This window comes from Rattus norvegicus, chromosome 9 (assembly GCF_036323735.1).
Source record: "Rattus norvegicus strain BN/NHsdMcwi chromosome 9, GRCr8, whole genome shotgun sequence".
Taxonomy (NCBI): Eukaryota; Metazoa; Chordata; class Mammalia; order Rodentia; family Muridae; genus Rattus; species Rattus norvegicus.
Genome location: NC_086027.1, coordinates 80,602,566 through 80,614,238, shown reverse-complemented (window position 1 = coordinate 80,614,238; position 11,673 = coordinate 80,602,566). Strand labels below are relative to the sequence as shown.

The following is an 11,673-nucleotide window of genomic DNA, read 5'->3' as shown; positions in this document are numbered from 1 at the left end:
TCCACTGAGCTGCAGCCTAGGGCGGAAGGCGTCGCTGGGCGGGGCTGCGGCTAACTCTGGAGCCCGCGATCTGTACCCGCCGGCTTCCTCTTTTAGAACCCAGATCTGGGCGTGGGGACTCGCGGCTCGCGGGAATCTTGGGTGTTGCTGAGGTGCTGGGAAGTGGGGCCAGGGAGGCTGGAGTACCGATTGGGGGAAACTAGCCAGAGTTATAAACAGACCCAGTCGGACGATGTCAGATAGAATTGGTGCAGTCTTCTACCATGCTCTCCTTTTTACAGGTCTGGGAAACAAGCGCGAAACCTACTCATGAAGTCATTGCCTCTGCGGTCCACAGTTGAGAGCCCCAAAGAAGTAAAATTGACCATCATTTGAAGTTTTTCATACCACATTATGAAATAGCCTGGAATTTACATCAAGATCACCATCTTGCAAATCTGTAAAATGCTCCTTTCCTTCAAGGCCAGGTGGCAAGAGCCATGATAAATAAAGGTTGCAAGACTTCATTTATTGAAAACAGGAATAGCAAAATTGAGCACAGCCGCTTTTTTTTTTTTAATAAAAGTGACGTCCTTGGCACAAAATAAACACATCTTGCTGTGTACACAGCCCTATTTTTATCATTAGTGTTTTAATATTAAATTTTTATTATGGTCTTTTGTAATGCTATTTAATACAATTCCACAAAAGAACTTAACAATTCTATAAAGGAGCCTAAAATAGTCTATAAAAAGCCTAGCTTTTTATTTCCAGTCTAGGCTCCCAATCTGGGCAAGCTCCATTCTCCTATTACTTGGATGGTAGTCTGCTTCTCACCTTCTCTATTAGTCCAATCTCTTTTTACTCCTTCAAATATCTATTGATCAAATATCTATCTCATTTTTCTGACCTCAGAATGTGTTAACTCCTTGCTCTGAACACCTCTCACATTTCTATGGAAGGTATATCAGGATGGTCATAGTGTTTCAGAATGTGTTTACAACTTTAAATGTACAGAGGTGAGCAAGGTTCATGGTCAACAGTACAGGGAGCTTCCCTGGCCAACCACATTAGATTTCTATAGGAACTAGAAAGCAGAGAAAGCAGTAAACAATAACAGGAATAAACAATGCTTAGACATTAGGCAGTTTCCACATTAAAAATATATAGGCAAATATTCATTGAGCCCTTTCTGCTTGACATAAAGAAAGAATGTTATGACCTTATCACCTGCCTAGGAACTCAAGATAGGAAGAAAGTGAGACCCATACCCTGGGGCAGTAAGAAAACAAACAAACAAACAAAAAAAAAACCCGCCAGTTAAAAATGGGAAACAAGGGCGGGAGAGATGGCTCAGTGGTTAAGGGCACTGACTGCTCTTCCAGAGGTCCTTAGTTCAATTCCAAGCAACCACATGGTGGCTCACAACCATCCCAAGTGGGATCTGATGTCCTCTTCTGATGTGTCTGAAGAGAGCAACAGTGTACTCATATGCATAAAATAAATAAATCTTTAAAAATAATTTTAAAAACACGGAAAACAAGGTATTAAACTGAATAAGGTCTCTGGTAATAGGGCAAGGCACATTACTTTTATTTAAGGATGTTTGCAATGACTGGCCTTGATTCATTTCGTTCTCTCACAGTTTTAAAATACAGACTTGGTGCTTGTTTCATATGTTAGTAGCAGGAAGAAAAAATGAGTTCTGCTTTTAGTTGTTTGGTCATCCTGGACAAAGTCACTTCCTTAGGGTGATCTCCCTTGCCTTGGCAAAGTAATTGCTCTGTTATCTACAACAGCCTGCAAGATGCAAATCGAGCAATCTGCTGAAAGAACAAATTGTGACTGGCGAATGACAACATACAAGTATACCTCCCCCATTCGTTCTCTTGACACACTTGACCTCTCAGATATGTTTCTGAGCTTCTGACCACGTCCTTGGAGATGCCAATGGAAAGCAAGCTAGACTCTTAGAAATGAGAGACCCAGCATCTACAAAGAGCTAATCAACACCAGTACTGTTATTCCAGACAGACCGACAAGAAAAATAGGTCTACCCTATAATTTAGATATTTTCATATCTTTTTATTTTGTACCCCACCCAAAGGCAGGCTGAGGACCCTGAGTCATATTGATGCATCTGAAAGGTCTCGTGTGTGCTTCTTCAATCTTGAATGGAATACAGTTTGGTTTTGCTTTATGCTGATCATTTTTTGTAGGAATTCACTACTTCCCATCCCATTCCAAATGCAGGCTTTTCTCATGGCCACTAAGGTCCAATAAAGCCCATTCATGTTGGGATGACTCCCACTAGGAGTTTGTGGACCCCAGTGGGAACATCTGTTGTAAGAAGTAGTTCCCAGGAGGTGAAATTATTGAATTAATATACCAAGAAGTTTTCACAAAATTGCTTTTGGTAGAGAAAATTGAATGAGGAGTTTAACCTACTAATACATATTAAGAAATGCAAGCTTTTTTCCCTTGAAGTCTGGGAACTGTTTGGAAACAGGAAATTGGCAATACTGTGAAAGTCAGTTGGAATGGTTGGAAGCAGAGAAACCAGTTTGGAAGGTTCTGGAACTAGACCACTGTAAACCTGCAATCGTCACAATTGCGGGGAGAGAGAGAAAATGTTACATTCCTAGAGTTATCTTAGAGCCTTTATAAAAAATGGCCATTTACTTTGACTCTTACATCTGACCTAACCGTCTTGTCATTTCTTGGAATAGCCCTGTAACAGACCTCTATCCGTCACTAACCGTAAGGCTCAGAATAGGAAGAGAACATCTGAAACCTTCCTCTTTTGCTGCAGCCTGCCTATGCAATGCTTTGCTTGGCTGCATCTATGCATGGCCGCCTTTGTTTCTTTGCTTTAGAGCAGCAGGTCATTCAAGATATCTGGAATCTGGTTTCCAAGTTGCCTTCACTCACAGTTGACTTAGAATAAACAATGTCTTACTCCTTTAATTCAGAGTTACTTTATCTTACTACCATACCGACTTTTAAGCGAAGGTTTGATTGAAACCACGGAAAAGAAGGAATCTGTGTGAGGGCTGGAGAAGTGGCTAAGTGGTAGAATGCTTCTTAGCATATGCAAAGCACTGGGCTCAAGTCACAACACTACAGAATGAATGAATGACTGAATGAATGAATGAATGAATGAATGAGGAAAGAAGAAAATGGCCTATGGAAAAACAAAATAAGAACAGGAAGACATGGAGATCTATGGGATATGAGAAATTCATCATGTCTACCTTGGCTATATGTCTATATGATGAGGTAGGTAACTTGTACATTATTATATACCTATGTAAACAAGAAAACACAATATGGTTATGCACATATTTTGTGCAAAGTCAATGTAAGTAGCTGTCAAATCATTTGAGTTTCTAAATATTCACTTTAACGTACAGATAACTGGCAATGTTTAAAACCATGTGGGAGGTACCTTAGCATTTCTATTGCTGCCACAGAACACCATGACCAAAAGGCAAGATGGGCGGAAAGTGTTTATTGTGCTTAGACTTTCCACATTGTAGTTCATCACTGAAGGAAGTGAGGGCAGGAACTCAGACAGGACAGGAACCCGGAAGCGAGAATTGGTGCAGATGCCATGAAGGGTGCAGCTTACTGGCATGGTCCACATGACTTACTCAGTCTGATTTCTTATAGAACCCAGGACTATCAGCCCAAGGATGGCACCACCCACATGAGCTCCCTACTCCCATCATCCACTCAAGAAAATGCTCTTCAGGCTGGCCCGCAGCCTGATTTCATAGGGGTAGGAACATTTTCTCAGTTGAGGTTCCCTCCTCTCAGGTGACTATAGTCTGTGTCACGTTGACATAAATCTAGCAAGCACAGAGGGTGTTGAAATTATGAATGCAAATTAGCAGTGGAAGAGAGAGGCTAAAGGTAAACAAGTTTGTAAAGTTAATGACATTGAAGGCCTAGAGGTTGATAAGCCTAGGGGAAGATAAGCGTGCTTCATTAGGTTCAGCAAATAGACTGAGCAAGAAGGCAGTCCAAAAGTGGAAAGTGTATTCAAACAGGCACTTAATGTTCTAGGAGTACATGTATATGTAACCAGAAGAATTTATACCACAGAAACAGTGAGTCATGGATTAATAAGATAATATTAAGGCAAATGCTTCTCATAAATATTTATTAAGAATGCTGTGCATATGCATATATACAAAGTGTAAGGTTTTATGCCACATATTTATAATCCCAATACATGGAGGGAGAGGAAAAGGAGAATTGTGAAGCCTAAGGCCAGCCTGGGCAACACTGTGAGACCTTCTCGAATAAATAAATAAATAAACAAACAAACAAACAAATAAATAAATAAGCAAGCAAGCAAAGCAAAAACAAGCGCCAAACAAAAACCAACCAAACAAAAATAATCTGAGCATTGTTTATGGTTTTCATGAGAAATGTGCCCGTAGTCTGTGACATTTGAAGACTTGGTCTCCAGTTTTTGATGGCACTGTTTGGAGAAGCATAGGAGGTGTGGCCTTGTTGGGGTAAAGAAGAAATTGAGGATAGGCTTTGAGAGTAAAGACCAGCACCATTTCTAGTTCATTCTCTCTGTTTTGTGCTTACAGTTCAAGAGTAAGCTCTTAGCCTCCAGCTCCTGCCATCATGGTCTCTTACCCTCTAGAACTGTTAAGTCCAAATGGAGTGGAAATTTCTGGTTTCTTTGGGAACTCAGTTGTGTCATATGATGTTTTTCTGGAAGCAGTCTTGTGAGATGTTTTGTTGAAGCAGATGCTTGACAGGCCATGTGATGTTTGGAAAGGGTATAAGTAGAACCCCACAGGCAGTGAAAAGATGCTCTTGCATGGCTGGCCATGTAATGCTTCGCTAGTCTTTTCTGGTTTTCACTGGTTTTTACTTCACCGAAGAACTCCTTGTGGTATTCTGGTTGATTCTTGCTGCTTTCACTGACTCATACTGATTTGTCTGAGCCTTGCAGTTTCAGCTGGATCGAGCCACTGCTGCTGACCCATGTTTGGTGTTTGTTATTGGACTGAGCTGCTAGTATTCTAACAACAAAGAATGGAACTGCCCCAAAGAACTACGTCTAAACAGGTCCACAGCCTCCTTTTCCTATAAATCTTCTTCTTCCCCTATCATTGGTTGGTGGGTTAGAAGGGGGGTTGAAGCATTCTAGAACTCCAAATAATGTAGGTTTAGACTTAGATTTATAAACCTACATCCAAATAAACTTTTTTTCTCTAAGTTGCCTTGGTTATGTTGTCTTATCACAGTCATAGAAGGGTAACTGATACAAGGAGCTACTCTGTGGTGAAAGGCAATGATAAAGGGTGAATTCTTGCCCTCCAAGAGTCTTGATACACAGTAACGACTTACCTGCTCAGGTACAATAGTGGCACAAAAGCTATGGGGGGCAATCAACCACTATCTGATTAAACTCAAGGCCTGCTCCGTGGATCTAACAGAAGCTATGGCAGCATGCACAGGGCCTGCACCAGTTTAAAGCAGAGGGGATCCCAGTGCTCAGAGAAGTAGACACAAGCCCCCATGTCTAACACAGAAGCTATCTCCAATTGCTAACTGCTCACGAGTTAGTTTTCTCCGACCGAGTCTCTCTGGAGAGACAAGTCACATTTAAGGGAGGCCTCAGACCTAATGGTAGATGATCAATACAAAATGAACTCAATGGAATTTTTGGAGATTTTTGGGTGTCATAGTGCTTTGCCTGTTGTTTTTACCTTATAAATATTTTTCTTATATATTTTGGTTTTTTAAATTTTGTTTTTATGGGTTTTCTGTGTGTGGGAGTATGTTTCCTAGCCTGTTTTTTTTTTTCCAGAGAGAAAGAGAGAGAGAGATGGAAAGGGTTTGGATTTGGGTGGGTGGGGAAGTCTGGGAGGAGTTGGAGGAGGTGAAACCATAATCAGAATATATTATGAAAAAAAAACTGAATGGAGAAAATATAGAGTCAGCAGTCTCAGAGAAGAAAAGTTAATTAAAAAAGGAATTAATAAAACTTACAGGGCGTTAGATGAAGATACCTTCCCCTATCAAAGACAATAGTAGGCCAGGAGAGAGCCACAGTTGTTTGCAGGCCTGCCTCACCTGGCTCAGAACAGGGATTTCTGCAAGTTTATACAGGCTTATCAGAGAAAACTCCTCTAATCACAGTTGAGTGAAGAGCTCAACACTGAGTGAGAGATAGCAAGCTCCAGGAAACTTGAAGGCCTATGTTCTGGGGTGAAAAAAAAAAACCAGCAAGTGCAAAGGCCCTGCACAGGGAGTGTGCTGGTGGGGTTTGAGGCTCAACAGGGAGCAAAGACTCATTCCAACACAGAGAAGAAAAAGCAGAAGTGGAGTGGCCAGGTGGAATGAGGTGCCATGAACCATTTGTATACTCTAAAGGAGAAGGAAGCTTTAGAAAACTTTGGGCAGAGTGGCATTTATTCTGTGTTGGGTTACTCTAGTTGTGGAGAGCAAGGATGAATGAAGCAGGCAGATCCCAGAGGAGACTCGCAGCGAGTGCCCAGGGCAATAGGAGAAGTCTATGGCTCGGAGCTTCTGCAGCGGATGGACTAAGGAGGAGGACATGGCGGTGTGCTCTCAGTATAGGTGGAGACTCTTCGTAATTCTCAGGCCATCCCTCTCCCCCTTTCATGTTCTGGTGCTCCAATTGTGACAGCTGGTGAGAAAAGAGAAAGAAGGCAAGTCTAGGTCAACCCCACAGCACAGTCCTGGACAAAATACTTCTCAAATAGTCAACATATCTACATGCAGAGTTGAGAAAAATCTGTCCCCAATGTCAAGGTGACAAAGTGAATAAATATAATGTGAGCAAAGAGATGTCAAGGCTTCTCAGCTTGTTCCGGTCCTGCACTGGACATCTGCAAGCCCAGCTGAAGAGTCAGTGTTTTCATCAAAAGTGGCCTTTATGCCCCTAAAAAGTAACTAGACATCTGTTACTATGACCTACATGATAGGGGTTTTATCTATGACAAAGTCAGTGGGAAACTAATCATGCATCCCCCAGCTGTGTAACCTCCAGATTTAGCCATTTTTAAATCACCTGAAAGCTAGTGAAGTTAGAAGTGTGTTTAGACTTTTTTTTTTACCCTCAGTAACAGGAAGGGAGAGAGAAGTATTATAAAGTGGTTACAGACACAAGGGAGAAAAACAAGAAAAACTAAGGCAACACAGAAAGGAAACAAAGTTCCTCTCCCGCAAGTTTGGTCTACACACATCTTCAACAGAGAGTCAAAAATTCCTGAACAATTAACATCATTTGATACAAAGAAACAATATTCCTTTTATACAGAGATATTTTGATCAACAATGAACCATGCTCAGGGAAGGCCTAAGAATACATGATGGTTGAATATCTTTCTTCTTTCCCAGATAAAATCCTGCTGCCCTCTGGGATGTCCACAAACAACATTGTAAACTTCATCTATAGTAAAAAACCATATCTTAACTACCTTGTGTAACTTTGTCACCTAGGATTTCATCTGATCAGCTATGATTCTGTCCAGTGCTCTTGAGGAACCACATTTAAGTTCCTTCACAACCATTTGAGATGTGACTACAGATGCCACCAAATGATGTCTATAGTTACTGTAGAGGGACTTAAGGGCAACTCTCTTGAGACACCTACACCTGTACTTGGAGATGTACTGTCCTTTTCTTAGTCACTTTTCTTTCTATGAACCCCAGGCTTAAATTTCTTCAAGACGACGACTTCTTCTTCTTCTTCTTCTTCTTCTTCTTCTTCTTCTTCTTCTTCTTCTTCTTCTTCTTCTTCTTCTTCTTCTTCTTCTTCTTCTTCTTCTTCTTCTTCTTCTCCTCCTCCTCCTCCTCCTCCTCCTCCTCCTCCTCCTCCTCCTCCTCCTCCTCCTCCTCCTCCTCCTCCTTCTTCTTCTTCTTCTTCTTCTTCTTCTTCTACCTCTTCTTAAGAACCCCAGTTCTGGGCTTGTAACTAAGAGCATTTAGGTTCCCTGTAATTACATCAGATGGGTAGTTTATGACTCTAGCTCCAGAGACAGGGGATCCTATGTGCTGTGTGCACAGACATACATATACATACGTATTAGTCAGGGTTCTTTAGAAGAACAGAAGTGATAGATTGAAATATCTATATGTATATCTATATATATTTCAATATCCTGCTTAATTTCCAAATTACATATACATTTGATTTCTAAATTATCTATCTATCATATCTATCTATCTATCTATCTATCTATCATCTATGTGATTTATTAGCGTGCCTTACAGGCTGAAATTCAGTCAATCCAACATTAGCTGTCTATAATGGAAGGTCCAAGGAGCCAGTATTTGTTCAATCCACAAAGCTAGATGTATCAGCTGGATTTCAGTAGATGCCAGAAACCATAAGAAGTATGTGCTAATGCCAGTAAATGAATGGACTTTCCAGCAACATTGAGAGAAAACAGCCAAAGAACAAAAGCTTCTTCTTCCTTGTTCTTCATGTAGGCTGCTAGCAGAAGGTGGGACCCAGATTAAAGATGGGTATCCCCACCTCAACAGATCCAGACTTTATTTAATTTAGAGAAAAATCCCTCACAGGTATATGTAGCTTCTTGTGTTTTAGTTAATTTTAGATGTAGTCAATCTGACGACCAAAAATAGCCATCACAAGTTCACACTTTGCCAAATTGACACACAATCATATCTCTGATGGTATGTTTAACCTTCAAATGAAAATAAGCAGAGCCAGGCGTGCACATGATTTTAATCCCAGCACCTGGGAGGCAGAGGCAGGTAGATCTCTGTGAGTTCAAGGATAGCCTGGTCTACAAATAGAGTCTCAGGACAGCCAAGGCAATTACCCAGAAAAGTTGTGTCTTGAAAACAAACAAATGAAAACAATTACCAAGTCAAAAATATGCCTGACATAATAGAACTATCCCATATACATTCACAAGCACATTATATATTTAGAATAGGTGGCAGTGTCCCTTGAGGGATACTGTTTGATATCTCAAAACTTAAATATGATAGCCACTGATATTCTCTTCATTGATGTTACACACAATGTGTTTACTCGATTTATATGATAAATCAAGTAAAGAAAACACAAATATCTGTTCAGACAGATCATTAACAAAATACGATAGAAACACTCATGTTATAATCCTCATTTCTGTAACTGGTATATAGTCTTAACTGGTATTTATAACCTTCTACCTGTTTTTTTATTTCCTCATCTTCAAGCAAGCACTTCATTGTGGCTTGGTTTCTTTCCTGGAGGAATGATCTATATCTTCATTCCTGAAGGATCGGTGCCCTTTGTCATCCGGCCTGAATTAGGTAGTTGCAGTTTCCCATTGACTTTAATCAAGGATTCAGTAGCATCAAGGGATACCCTAAAGGATCGCCTACACTCCAGACCTAATCTTTCTCCATTGTGGAGAGGCAATCCAAGATCCTCTTGGTAATAGGGCAGTGAACTGTGCCAGGAACCTTGATAAGCTTAAGTGGGTTGGAAGTCCCAGAACCTCATACAGAGGATGGTAGGAGCCTCACCTGCTTCTGACCAGGCCCCTGCCATGTGGTGACCACTCCCTACACAGGAATGTAAACTATGATCACACAGATCAGAACAGAGTTCTCCAAGCTAAGGAAGTATCTAGAGACCCTGAGGGTTTAGCCAATAAGCTTCTCTTTCCAGACATTCCTTCTTGCAAAAGGTATTTAATCTCTGATTCACTCTGAGGAGGAGTATGCACCCATTTCCACGATGAACAATCAATAAACAGTTTGGAACCAGGGATTCTCTCATCAAGAACCACCGTGTGAAACTTTCATCTACAGAACCTTACCCTCTACGTTTCCCGCAGATGGCCCTCCTGCATGCTCAGACAATCGCTCATGAGCTAAGGACAATGTCTGATGAGCTAACCTGGAGTTTTTCCAACACCCACCCCACCACCACCACCACCCTGACTGGGGCTTGTCCTCAGCCCACCGGCTTCCTTTGTGTTCTTCACTCCTCTGTGACTTCCAGTGATGTCAGGATGTCTAAGAGTTTGAGAATCCCCAGCCTGGCCTCTTCACAGACCCTGGGACCCCCTTTGTTCCTGACTTCATGCGGTTTCCAGCTGCTGGATGTCTGGGAGCTTGGGTATTCTAGCTTCTGCCTCAGCCTATGTCATTTCTCACTGGGGCTGAGGCCCCAACCTGGGCTGCATTCTCTCAACCCCTGAGAGGTGTATCAGTGCTTCTAGAGAGCCCATCACCCAACAGTGGGCATAGGGTAAATGCAGTGGAGTGCCTCTGGTGAGGCAAGTTCTTATACCCCTTTGTGAGGCTGAACTCAGAACCACAATACAGATCAATCACCCCTCCTGACACTGTTACTCCTTTCTTAGTCTGTTGGCTTAAGGGCTTCCGAAACCCAAAATAGCCAGAGGGAAGGCTGAGTCTCTAGCTCAATGGATTGTTTGTTGTGTCTCCTGGCAAACTCTACTACTGGAACCAAAACTTCCAGGCCAGCAGAACTGAATGTCATGGGGTCAGGAAGCAAAAATTTTCCTAGTGGGTCATTAGGGTTGATAGCGAGTGGAATTATTCCATTTTCTACCCCTTGCTATTGGACCTGACTGTGGAAGAAATTGTACTATATATTGGATTCAAAGAATATACTTCCTCGGGAGAACTCTGCCCCAGCATTCCAAGCTGCAGCTACTAACTTGGCAGTGTAATGGTGTTACACGAGCCCTTTCTATCTTTCTATCAAGCCAACTGCCTCAGGATAGTGGGGAACATGGTAAAACCAGTGGATTCCATTATTGCGGGCCCACTGTCACACTCCTCTGGCTGTGAAGTGAGTTCCTTGGTTGGAAGCAATAGTGTGTGGAGTGCCATGATGGTAGATAAGGCATTCTGTAAGTCCATGGCTGATAGTTTTGGCAGAAGCATTATGAGCAGGAAAGGCAAATCTATAACATGAATAAGTATCTACTCCAGTAAGGACAAAGTGTTGTCCTTTCCACAGAAGAAGTTGTAGTTGACCTGTCACCAGGTCACTGACTAGTCACCCTGGGCCTGCATCTGAGGCTCGGTGTTGATCTCTGCTGTTGGCAGATGATGGCACACAGCAGCAGCTGTAGCCAGGTTAGTCTTGATGAGCGGAAGTTCATGCATAACCTCCATCTCTCCTACCTTAGTTCATGGGTTCAATGGGCAGTGGCAGGGATGATTGGGGAAAGAAGCTGATTGTCCACAAAGGAGGTCACCATATGTACTTGATTATTAAACTCATCCTCTGCTGACCTCTCCTTTCAATGAGCATTTGCATGGGACACAAGTATCTTCACATCCTTTGCCCATTTGGAGAGATCTATCCACATACTTCTTCCCCAGATGACTTTCTCATCAATTCCAGGCATGCTCTTTCCAAGACCCTGACCATCCAGCCAATCCATTGGCTATAGCCCATGAGTCAGCCAGTGAATAATCACACATCTGGCCATTTTCTCTTCCAAATAAATTGCATGACTATGAGTACTTCCCAAAGTTCAGTCCACTGTGAAGATTTTTCTTCATTGGTGTCTTCCAGGGTTGTCTCAGAGAGTGGCTATAATACTGCAGCTGTCCACTGCCAGGTGATGCCTGCATAATGTATAGAATCATCAGTAAACCAGGCCCTAGTCTTCTTTTCCTCAATCAAAAAAT

At 42.0% G+C, this 11,673-nt stretch overlaps 1 long non-coding RNA gene across 1 annotated transcript; it reads left to right on the top strand.

The window, feature by feature from the left end:
- The first annotated feature begins 40 nt into the window (after positions 1-40).
- Positions 41-642, top strand: LOC134480587 (uncharacterized). Its single transcript, XR_010055020.1, has 2 exons — positions 41-152; positions 282-642. It is a non-coding gene; the product is annotated as an uncharacterized LOC134480587 (long non-coding RNA).
- The last annotated feature ends 11,031 nt before the right edge of the window (positions 643-11,673 follow it).